A 12523-nucleotide genomic window follows, 5' to 3' on the forward strand; every position below is an offset into this window, starting at 1 on the left:
TAAAGCTGTTATCAAACATCCAAAGCAGGGCTACAAAGATACTGGGAAGGAAAGAATATATTTCCTTTTTTTTTTTTTTTTTTTTTTTTTTTAGTAGATCTTAATCTTCTAGAATATGTCTCTCTTTAAACGATTTAAACATGGTTACAGCTTGAAATAAGACTTGGAGAAAACTAGCCATGCACAGTTTGGGAGGATAGTCACTGACAGACACTCACTACAGAAAGGCTAGATTATCAAAACCATCTCAAGTCATTGTTGTACACAGAAACAGAAAGAGTTAAATGAAATAAATAAAACATATTATTTTTCTGTCAGTCTGAATATTGTTTGCACTACTGTTAATTTCTGTGCTAAGACTCCCTGTTAGGAGTCTCATTCTGCATGACAATTTTTATGTCACTAAATAAATCTTCTATTACTTGTGGAAAACAGAAGAAGTCATTAAAAAAATTACCCAAAAGTAATTACATATGTGACAGGAGATATTGGTCTGCATCTCGTGACTTCTGGAGTGGTTCCAGAAGTTACAGCATGTAGCATCTTGCACATGCCCAAAACTTTGAACAAAACTGAGACTTTTTTCATTTATGATCCTTTTTTCCATTTTCAAAGATAAAGCAAAAATCAGAGATTGCTGACATTTTGTAGAAAAGTGAAAGAAAGGAGAAACAGAAAGAGAAGGGGTTTGGGTAACAAGGGATTCAGATACCTTTACCATGGCAACTACTGTACCACAGAAAAGGTCGATTAACATAGAGCTGGAGATTAGACGGAATGCCAGTTTTGTCACTAACACTGTTCTTCCTTCTCTCCAAGGAAGTATAAATGCAATCAGTTTTCACCCATAGATACCTTTTTCCTCAGGAAAGATGAAGATGACCAAGAAAGTTATAGAACATTTTTTTTTTTTCCCTATCAAAATACAGAGAACGAGAAAGTGTTTTTCAGTCTGCCCCTTTAATGGTGTTTGGGTCACTCAATTTGCTCTCTGCTGGATATGTTAATAGAAGTCCTGCTATGTCCTATTTCTGTGAGCTATAAATTTTGACAGCCTTTTGAAACCTCGTATAGTAAAGAGTAGATTTTAGATTAAATCATCTTAAAGACTTATCTTGTCCAGAAATGTTCCAAAGATTATCCAAGCAGGTAACTTTTTCTTCAAGAAAGGAATAACCTTTGGGTAAGATTGTATGTTGGTTCTTTTGAGCAGTTTTCTTGAAATAATTATGTCATACTTCACCCTTACTGCAGGTTTTCTGTTGGATGATAGATTTATATATGGTGATGACAGTTTAAACATCTTCTTCCACTTTTAAGAATTTTAAATGTTGATGCCAATCTAAATCTATAGAAGAGCAGATGAAATATGTAATTTAGAATTGTTGCTATGAACATTAAGATCTTTGATGCTGATAAGTGCAAATAAGCTAACATGTTATCATGAATAGATGATTTATTACAGCAGCTGCAGGGACATGTCTCCTTCTTAGAAGTGTTTCAGTTGTAGTAAAGGGTAGAGCAACACCTTAATCAACATTTGTAAGTGCTTTCTGTAGTAGCATATCTACTGCTAATAGAGCAGCTTAAACATATGAACATAGCTTAAAATATGGGAATCCTGGAAAGGCTAAGAGAATTGGGTTTGCCCAGCCTGAAAAAGAGAATGCTTAGGGATGACCTAATTGTGACCTTCCAGTATCTGAAGGTCAAGATGGAGACAAGAAAGATGGAGAGAGGTTTTTTACAAGAGTATGTAGTACCAGGACAAGGGTGAATTACTTCAAAATGAGAGAGGATAGGTTTAGTTTAGGTATTAGAAAGAAATTTACTCTGAGGGTGATGAGACACTGCTCTGGTTACCCAGAGCAGATGCTCATCACTGGGAGTGTTTAAAGCCAGGCTGTATGGAGCTCTGAGATAGCTGGTCTGGTGGACCAGGTCCACAGCAGGGGGATTTGAACTACATGATCTTGAAGGTGCCTTCCAAATCAAACCATTCTATGTTTCTACAAGTCTGTGATTCTATGATTAAAAGTGACCGGTTGTATTTTAGCATTGTAGGTATTCTTCTATTCCTGATCTCCTTGCCTCTGATGCTTTTTAATGATCATAGTTTAGACAATTCTGAATAAAGTTTACTGACATGGGATAGCTCATAAAAAGGGGGATTTGAGTCTAGCTAGCACTACATTTTCAGCACGTAACTTAGAATGTATTACACATTAAAACATTAAATATCACATTTCTCACACTTCTGGTAAAAAAAATTTAAATAAATTTCAGTACTTAAACTGAAAAAAACATTAGTGTGGAGAATAAATATTTTAGGATGCAGAGTTTTCAGTTGGGTGCTGCAAGTTTGGCAGAGGTCAGATGTACAGCAACAGCAGTAGTATGCTCATTACAGTGTTTTCTTTTCTGACTGTACAAAGTGTCTTTTTCTAAGCTCTTGTTCCACTGAAGTGCATCTGACCTATCTCTTCCCCTAAGTGTAGAACGTAATTCTTTATAAGAAGCCATAAGCTATAGTTGTACATGGAATAGAATGTAGAAGGTAAAATACAGTGTTCCCAGTAGGCCTGCCAGGATAAAAAGACCTCAAAACAACTAAAGAACAACTAATAGCTTTCCAGTTCTAGAAATCAATAACAACAATGTTAGTTACCAAAACTAAAATAAGTATTGAGCATAAAGATTTTGTGAAAAGTTATAGGTTTACTGAAATTATGTGATTTCTTATGCAAAGGCTCACTGTGTGCTGCCACAGTAGAAGTGAAAAAGAAGGCACAGTTATAAAAATAAGTTCCCATTCTGAAATCATATCCAAGCTGTTCAATTTGTTATAAGCCACCACAACAGGTTCACTGTTGCTAGCCTATGCTGAGGCTTATGTATAGCATCAAAGAGTTGGAGATTGATGCTCAGAGAAAGAGACTCTGGAAGTGGACTTGAATTCTAATTCCATCTCTCACCTTGTCGTTGATTGTTTCATAGAATGGATAGTACAGCTGAAGCAGAAATTGTGTTTGCTTTATATCCAGCTCTGAGAACAAGCTCTGGCCACACTTGTTCAAGTATTCTCAGCCAGGGATGACCTACAAAGGCTCAAAAGTAAAATGAACTGTCTTCAAAGTGTGTTTGGCCTTCTCCGGCTGGATTATAAATCCAAGTAAAAGGATAACCTGACAAAACTTTTCTGTTGTCATTTCCAGCAAAGCAACATCCCCCTTCTCAGATTCTAAAAGTGTCTAAGAATGAAAGTGCTATTAGACAGATTTTTTTTCCTCATGGGCTGCAGTGGAATCTGAGCTCTGGTGTCTGGAGCACCCCCTGCCCCTCTTTTTCTGCAATGATCTTGGTTTCTGCAGGGCAGTTTCACACTCTCAGTCCTCCCTCCTGGCTGTTCTTGTGCATCAGTTTTTTCCCCTTCCCTTTCACCTCTTTTATCCCAAAGGTGCTGCCACCATTGCTGAGTTCAGCCTTGGCCAGCAGTGGGATTTGGCACCAGCTTCTGTTGGCTCCATCAGACATGGGGGGAGCTTCTGGCTGCTTCTCACAGAAGCCACTCCTGCAGCCCCCCCGATACCAAACTCTTGCCATGCAAACCCAATACTCTGGCATATGTTTATCTATTTTAAGGCATAGCAGTACCTTACTGAGAAATTATTTATTGACACCATATGGTAATCCTCAAAATTATAGCTAAATTATGTTTAATTTACCTCATAAAACCCCTATTTGTTTTCCAATTAAATAAAAAAAATACTTAAGAGCTGAAAATATTACCTAATATAGCTTGTGGGGTTTTTGGGATTGAGTTCTTAACAGGTTTTGGGCATATATTAAGCTGTATGGTGTGACCATAAGGAAATACAGATGAGTAATGCCTTTTACACAGGAATTTCTAAGCATCCTTTTTAAAGCTATTGTGTTAATAACCTCTTGCAGATTGCTTTGAAGTCTTTAATCCTCATAGATCTCTCAGTTTCTAGAGATCTAGTAATGATAAATAGGATATATCTAGAAATCTGTTAAAGATCCAGAAGTCAGACAGAATATATGTGTAATAAAATCTGTGATTCAGTAAAACAGTCTACCAAGAAGCACTTCACCTTATCCACATAAAGAAATTTAAGAATAAAGTTCCTTTTAAACTATTCTATAACTACAATATCTCTAAAGCACAAGAGGAAAAGAAAATATATTTGATGTTATGACTGAAAATAAATACAGAAATTTTGAAGAATTGTTTCTGAAATATTTAGGTATGTCCTCAGAAAGCACTCTAGATAATCAGTAAGGGATGTAAAAGGTACATAAAGGGCTATCAAGTTATTACTGTCTTGTGTGTTGTACCTCTGTGCTGTAGTTGAGTGTGTATGTTGCAAACTGCCTTTTTATATCTGCCTGGTGCTTAGACAAGGAAAGAGAACTTGGAAAATTTGATACAGAACTAGTTGTTTTATTTTTCATGTGTAATGCAATTTCTTTTTCTATTACTTCATATGACCTACTCTACTGAGATTGTGTTGATCATAATGATATCTTAGTGTTTATTCTTTAAGTAGTACTATGAGAATCAAGGAGTTGGACTCTGTGGTCCTTATGGGTATCTTCCAGCTTGAGATATTCTTTGATTTTTTATACGTAGTGTCTTTATTGCAAATTTCATGATAAAAAAAAATTACATTGAATACTAGGTTTCTTTTTGTGGGCTGCTCACTGAAGAATAAATGAAAATCTGAAAACAGGACCTGAAGAACCACCTAAAAATAACATGGCTTTAGTAATTGTCCTAATTATTTTCATTGTCATATTTTTATATCAATGTAATTATTAGGAAGGTTAAGATTTTGCTAGATATTATGTATTCTACTAACTAATAAATAATAATGTAAGCACTGACAGGAAGAAAAAATTTAAAGGTCACTTTCAAAAGTGAGATTATGTCAAAATAGTTTATATGAAGATTAATTGCACTTAACAATCAAAAATACAGTAGAATAGTGCAATATCATCAAAAGTCTGCAATATATATTTAGGTACATTTTTCTAATAAATATAAAGATCTCATAATATCAGTGCTTCTGGTAAGTATGTAACAGTAGAAACCTGAAATTAAAATCAAAAATGAAAATTGCATTTCAATCTGTTTTCTTCCTTATCTGGAGCAAGCTACAGGGGTATTTTCCTCTCCACTGGACAAGACACATATGCGCATTGCTTAGGGAATTTGCCCATCATATAAATCAAGGACAGTGCATAGCAACATCTGTTATACATGCCTACATCTGTTAAGCAATTTTATCATTCTGCAAAATAAAAAACCCTCATTACCATATATGACATCTATTCCTTATATTTCAGAAGCATGTTTTCCTAAATGTTTACATAATAACAGACTAATGTAAACAAGCATATAATTTCCTTCAGATAACATAATCATATTATGTTTACCTTCCTTCTTTTTTTTATTCTCCCTCCGCCCTTTCTTACAGTCATGAAATGACTATATAACAGAAGACTATTTGACTAATATATTCCAATTATATTTTGGGAGGAGTGCTGGGATATTGTTTTATTTTGCAGATTTATCTGTCAGTTGTTAATGGATTTTTTTTCCAAGTGTAGTTGTAAATACTGCCATTCCTGAGTCAAAGCTCACTAGGAGAGTAATTCAGAGATATAAATTTAGGGAAGGCAGAAACCCCAGGTCCTACCTCCTCTTAAGCTGTTTCAGATTAAGAGAGACCATGAAATATCTACATTTTTGAAGGGGAGGAAAAAACCCTGGAAATTTCTTTAGGAAAAAAAAACAGGGTTTTATATACTCAGCTAGAAATATTTTTGTCTTGAGATATCTGGTCGAAAAGACAGAATATGGTTGTCTGATTCTCTTTAAAAACCAATGCTTAACTATATCCAGAATCTGAATTGTTGCAGTGTTCTTGAAGCACAATTGACCTACACTATAGGAAGTGACTCAAAGTTCTATAAAAGAAGCTTGATCTTGAAACTTCAGTATCTTGTCAAACTTTGGTTTTGTATTTTCAGCAAAAATCTGCTGGCAGGATCATGGTAAGAGGTTCCTTAGATGTAAGTCATTCTGTTCCTCAGTTTGAAGTGGAGGATCGTGTAACCCAGATTGCCTGAGTCATGGGAATTAAAAAGAAACAGTAGAGAGACTCGTTAGACATTAAATTCTTATATGAAGATAAAAGGTCTTTATATTCAGGACATCCTTCACAGCCAATTATCCTAATCACCTAGACCAGAGTGAAACTAGGCAGCAAAAGCACCACCACCACTTTAAGAAAAGGCATGAGGCAGCTTCTTTCTGAGCATTACATCTGCCTTTAGGTGTTACACAGAATTACTCGCCCCCGTGTAGTGAAGAACAGGGTTTCACTCACGTCCTTATACTGGGATTTCTGACAGAGTGACTCTAGTCAGCGCTGATTGCTGTGATTACCAGTCCAGTTTAAGTACCTCTCCTGCCTCTATCATGTCTGTAGCACAAACAAGCATTTCAGCATTGCCAATGGCTTTCTCAGAGATAGCTGTGTCCAGGGGGCCACAATGCTGAGGATTACAATGCCAAAGTCCTGCTTTTATATGTGGCTTGGTGTTTGTCAGTTTTAAGCCACTTAGACCTGGCGTTATCAAACAAAACAGCCTCTGATAGCCTTAAAAACTAGCCTAGGAAAAATCATGAGAGAAGGGCATGCAGACCAGTCACGTTTCACCTATGCAACTATAAAGAGTCCAAGATCTCTCATGTTCAGAACAAATGACTCATAGCAAAAGATTCTGGGAAGAGAAGGATCATACTCCTTTGATTGTCTTTCTGGTAAACAAAGCAACAGAAAGGAGCAAGGATAGCTGCTATATTATTATGATTAATATGTTTGGATGAGAATCTTAGGAGGATTAGCCAGGATACAGACTGTTCCAGCTAAGTGATTTACAAAGAGCCGGGATAGCCAAGTGCTTAGGATGGCTTGGAAAATCAGGCAAAGCTGTGGACAAGCTCAGGATGGGTTGGAAGGATAAACAAAAAAAACTGTGCCAAAGGAGTTAAACAACTTTGGGGGGGAAATTAGATTGTATTTTATATCATAATATCTGATGTTGGTGTTTCGAAGAGAAACGTTTTTCAATTCTTTCAAGGTGAAAACAGAAGATGCTTCTGAAAAAATCCATTCTGAGGGGGGTAACATTAGGAAAAGATCTCCAGAGGAGAAACAGTCAAAGAGAAACAAAGGCAACTCTGGTTTGATTCTAAATATTTTTATTGACTAGAGAAAAACAGTTTAGTTTGACTAGGTTCTATACTGTCTCTATAAATAATAACTTCAAAGGAGAGACTGAAGCACTGTCCAAAAGTAGTTAGTCATCCTTATCAGGGAATCATTAAATAATCAGATCATGCCTTTACTTCTGAACAAGCTGTGACCTGCATTTGGAAATAAACATAAGGAAAAAGCAGAATAAAAAAAAAATTCTTATGATTTATGATCTGTGGTCAATCTGTGTGAGATCCAAAGCTAAGTAGTAGAATCTTTCCTATATCGTAGGTCTAACAAATTGCTAGCATTAAAAAACTTTAATTTCACAGAATCATTTTCCACCTAATTCTTGTAGTTAGAAAATAGATCCTGTATAAGTAAAATGAAGTTCTTCTGTGTGAAAAGAATTAATTTTAAAAAGAAAAGTTTGAAGTGGCAAAATTGTTAAATACTCATTAATATGAATTCAAATAGGCAACCTGATGTACCTAATGGACTTTGAAGGGATTGGTAATTTGAAAAATCATTAGAAAGCCATGCAAGAAAAAGTGACGTAAATTTTAAAAGGATATATAAAAAAGATTTAATATATTAAGAAATCTGAACACCTACATATAACTGAAATCAGAAAGAAAAGATAAATAGACACAGTGAGAAAGAAAAGTTTAAGTAGTGGCATTTATAAAACATAGATGAGAAATTATGAACTTTACGTTATATTGTTTTTAATGAAAAAAGATTTACGCTTCATCTTGGACATGTGTATGGAGGACCGCCTCCTGTGGTAGAATGTGTTTTCCTAGAATTTAACCTTAGGAGTCTAACAACCTGCTGCTCACAAATATGTTTATATATAAATATAATCCAAATATATTACTGATTTTTAAATAATTTTCCCATAATTTTTATAATGCCTATAATCTTAATTAACTAAGAACAGAAGGAAGAGACAAAAATAGAATGGACTCTTCTGTAGAACATGCTTTTTTGATTGAACAGTTGTAGCTGGAAATTTTACTGTCTGTTCCTCTACACTGTTTAAAAATACAAATATGTATTAATTCTTTTGACTAGCATTTTTAAAATAAAGTGTCTGAAATAATAAAAAGTTATGATTTTTAAATTTTATTTTTTCTTAGATTTCACAGGTTGCTTTCTTGGGAAATTGTATTCCACTGGGATGAAATTTTTATCCTGGTTCCCACAGAAGCAAGAGCTGGGAGCTCCCTGATTCTCAATGTGTCAGAAAAACTAAGTGCTTTTCTGGCAGAAGTCTCAGAAGGCCTTCCTATGCCACCAGAAGTAGCATATTATAAGGTTTGTAAAATTACCAATGAAATAAAATAAAATCAAGATTATTAAAGAAAATATTTTTCTAAGGTGGAAAGAAAAGATATTTGAGTCCAATAGTTTATCTACTTTCAAAAATTCTCTCCAATTACGCTACTTGTTGCTGCCTACAAAGAAATATTCAATTCCATTATCACTGCCATGTTTATATCAAGTTTATTTTATTGTTTTCAAACTTAACTGTTTCTAAGTACTGTTTTATTACTGCTAGAAGTTTTTGCAGGACATTTTATTTCAGATTTCCAAACAAGTTCTATCATTAACAAATATTTATTGTTTGACCCTTAGATTTCAAAAATAACAAGTTTTTTCTTCCTCCTTACCAATGCCTGTTTCAATTATAAAAATTATGCAGAGACCCCACTTTGATTTTCCCCTCCTGGCAGGTGTAGGTTTTGACACAGGAATCACTCATTGTCAATGCTCCTGCTAAGGCCACCTTATCTGTCATAGTTGGTTATTTCCTGACAAGGTCTGTGATCACCACGTAAAAAATTTTATCCAGGGTGCTGACCTTCACTTTCACATTTTACTGCTTCTGTCTGTCAGCTGTAGTTTGGCTGAGTATTTATTTAGTCAAGAAATTGATTCTAATCTCAGGTGGAGAATGCTCAGAAGACTTTACTGCCTATTGACCTTAGAGCAACTCATAATGCATGTCCCCAGAGCTGGCCACTCTGATGGCATGCTTAGAGATTCATGTACACATTTATCAATCACCCATATTGATATTGTGATATCTATAGTGGGGCCAGTGGGCAGTAAAGAGGAGTGTTTTGAAAAGACACTGAAGATTAGGCAGGTGATGCTGAACAAAGGGGAAAAAGAGGAAAACTAAGCATACAGAGGCTTAAATAACACACCTAGGCTTCCCATAGTGATGAAGTCTTAAAAGAAGAAACATTCAGCAAGGAAAATCTGTAGTTTTCAGGGGACTTGTCTGCTCAGTCTTTAAGTTTTAAAAATCCATATGGAAGGATTATTAAACTAATAAAAAACATAAACCTGTAGGAGATAATGATGATTAAAACAATATTTTCTGCACCTTCAGAAGCAAAATTTAAACAAGCCAAATTTATTGTAAATTATGTATCCTGCAGTTCAGTCTTGTAACTGCTGTTTTTATTAAGTCCCAAAAAAAATATATGACAATGTTGGAATGAGTCTAGTTAAAATCAGTGGGAGCCACCTCAGTCATCTTCTTGCTTTAGGTGCCTTTCTGTCATAAAAATGACAAGATGACGTAAACCACAGCCAGTAGTCTTGATCTTGGCTATTATACACATGTATAAAAATGTATTTCAATAGTAGAGATTAGTAATCACATCACACAGTGCTTCTCCTTTTTCCAGGTCTTTACAGTGTGTTACTGTCTGCTAGACATGTCCTTAGAGATGTTCCTGGAGACAGAATCTGTTTGAATGTAGTAACATCAACTCTGACAAAGAAATGCACTTCTGATACATAAGATGTGTATGTATGGATAACCCACAGCAACAGTACTTTTTCCTAAAGTACTGTGATAACTTTTGTGATTTGGGCTGAAATTTTAAAAGTTTGTGTCTTTGCAAAGTCTTCTATATTTCTAATATTATGACTAGTCAGCATTTTCAAACTGTTTCCTCTTTTTTCTCTACATTTGTCATAACTGAAGATGTAGAAACTACATCAGCCTGCATGCAGCAAGCTGAGATTTTCATACTTCATAAAGATACATGCCAGAACATAAAATGAGGCTACTGAGGCATAAGAAAAAGGTATGATATTTTTATGACCTACTCAGCTCCAATATTGTAATTTCTATAATCACCAGGATTTTAACCAGGTATATGGACCAAAAAAACCATTAACTATATTAGAAAAAATACTTTTTTTGTTTCTCAACCCCCAAAATACATAAGAAAGCTTTAAACTTATTTCTAAGTTCTTCCTTAAAGAAAGGATATAATTTTTTTTGTCTTTTTGTAGAGAAGATTGCATTTAGATACACAGTGTAATATGGTATAAATAACTCATCTGAAAATTTCTGCTATAACACATTTCAATGGTTTCAGCAATAGCTCATAGATTAAACAATGCAGAAGAAGTTCAAAGGCTTATGGCTGTCCTAAGGAGTTAGTAGTCTAAGAAAGAGAATAACTTACTAAAAAAAAAATATAGTGGGGAAAAAGAAACCATTGAGTTTATACTGACAAACATGAAAAACAATAGTCATGGAACAGTGTGCAACCTCCATGCTGTCATAACTAAGAAATTCAGGCTCTTTTTTCCCAATCTTCTCTCTGCCTATCATAAGAAATGTTGATGCTGGTTAAATTAAATAAAGCACAGAGGGGAGAGGAGCTGAAATATGAATGCTTAAGAGCTTGATAGGTTGTGCACTGAAATGATTTTATAACTTCCCTGCAGATCAGGTTCTTCTATTTGTAGATGTCCACTTTAAAACAGAGTAACAGACAGGACTCTTGGCCTAGAGAGGAACACAACTAGTTTGTGCAATGACTGAGTGAGAACTGATGAAAGCGGTGTATATACAAGTTCTCTCCTGTAGCATCAAGTAACCAAATCCACAGGAGCTTTGACAGGGCATATCTGAAATTGTCTTCAGTTTCTCTCTGGCAGTGTTTACTGAGAATGCAGACTGTAACATTTTAGCTGTAGAAATACAATGACATTGCAGAAATACAATGACTGATAATAGTGGAGCTCAATGTGCCTGCAACTGTTCACTTTTTAAAAGAAGCCTTAATTTTTTTGATTCCCAGATACTAAATGCATCTATTTTCAGTGTCAAACCTTTAAAAGACAAAGCTTGTAGTACTTTAGCTTAATGTTCTGTATTAATCTACAGAATCACTCTAGTGGGTCATAACTGTACAACAAGGAAATTATTTGCTCTGTATAAAAGTGGAACAAATGCACTACTTTACTAAGATGGTATGAGGTTCAGAAATAGTCATTTTATGACCAATCCAAGTTAAATCTGAAAAATCTTATCATGCAAGTTGCTTAGCTTTCTTTGCAGATGTCAGGAAATGGAAACTCTGCTTGGCTGGAGTTGCTGTTGCTGTGTTTGTTTGGGGTCTTTTTGGTGCAAAACAGCAAAACTTCCTGGATTCTCCTGAAACATCACTCCCAAATCTGCTTAATTTTTTTTAAGGTGCTTTACTTTAAAATAAATAAGTAAATATTTGCAACTTCTAGAATGAAGAAACTAAATGTATTCCACTCAGTAAAATCTCAGGAAGGAGATAAAAGTAAAATAGCTACAAGTGAACCCAGGAGAGGAGGAACTATGGCAGGAATTTCTCCCATCTGCTCATTTTGGTGCACTTGAATATTTATTTCTCTTTCTGACAAGTGCAGATTATGAGAGGTTTAGATTTTTATCTTACTTGAAAACTTTGGCAAATATGAGCCAAAATATCTCAAGTCAGGAGCATGATTAAGAAGTAGTCTCTTAGCCAAAAGAAATCTTAAAAGGCTGCCTTCTTATTGACTTTCTTAAGTATCTATTTAGAAAATACTATAGTCTGAACATCCCAAACATTAGTGTGGGTACATTAAAATCCTTGACCCACTTGTAATTTCTGATTAAAGCCACTAAACCAATTTTTTAATTAGTTCAGTAGGACAGATGTCTAAAACTTGTTCTTGAGGCTCACCAGGTACTGCATCTGCCCTCCCTCCAGGTATGTCAAATAGCTAAGTCAGGTAGGAACTGCAGTTGTGTTGGAAAGAGGAGACTTTGGTGATTGTAACAGCCCAAGAAATTATAGATCCTTTTTTTTATGCATTTGATATCTAAAGTAATATCAATAAGAATAATATTATCTTTGTATATAGCTGCAGCTTCCCAATTTGCTGATTATTTTGAAGTT

Source organism: Taeniopygia guttata, chromosome 4, assembly GCF_048771995.1.
Source record: "Taeniopygia guttata chromosome 4, bTaeGut7.mat, whole genome shotgun sequence".
NCBI lineage: Eukaryota > Metazoa > Chordata > Aves > Passeriformes > Estrildidae > Taeniopygia > Taeniopygia guttata.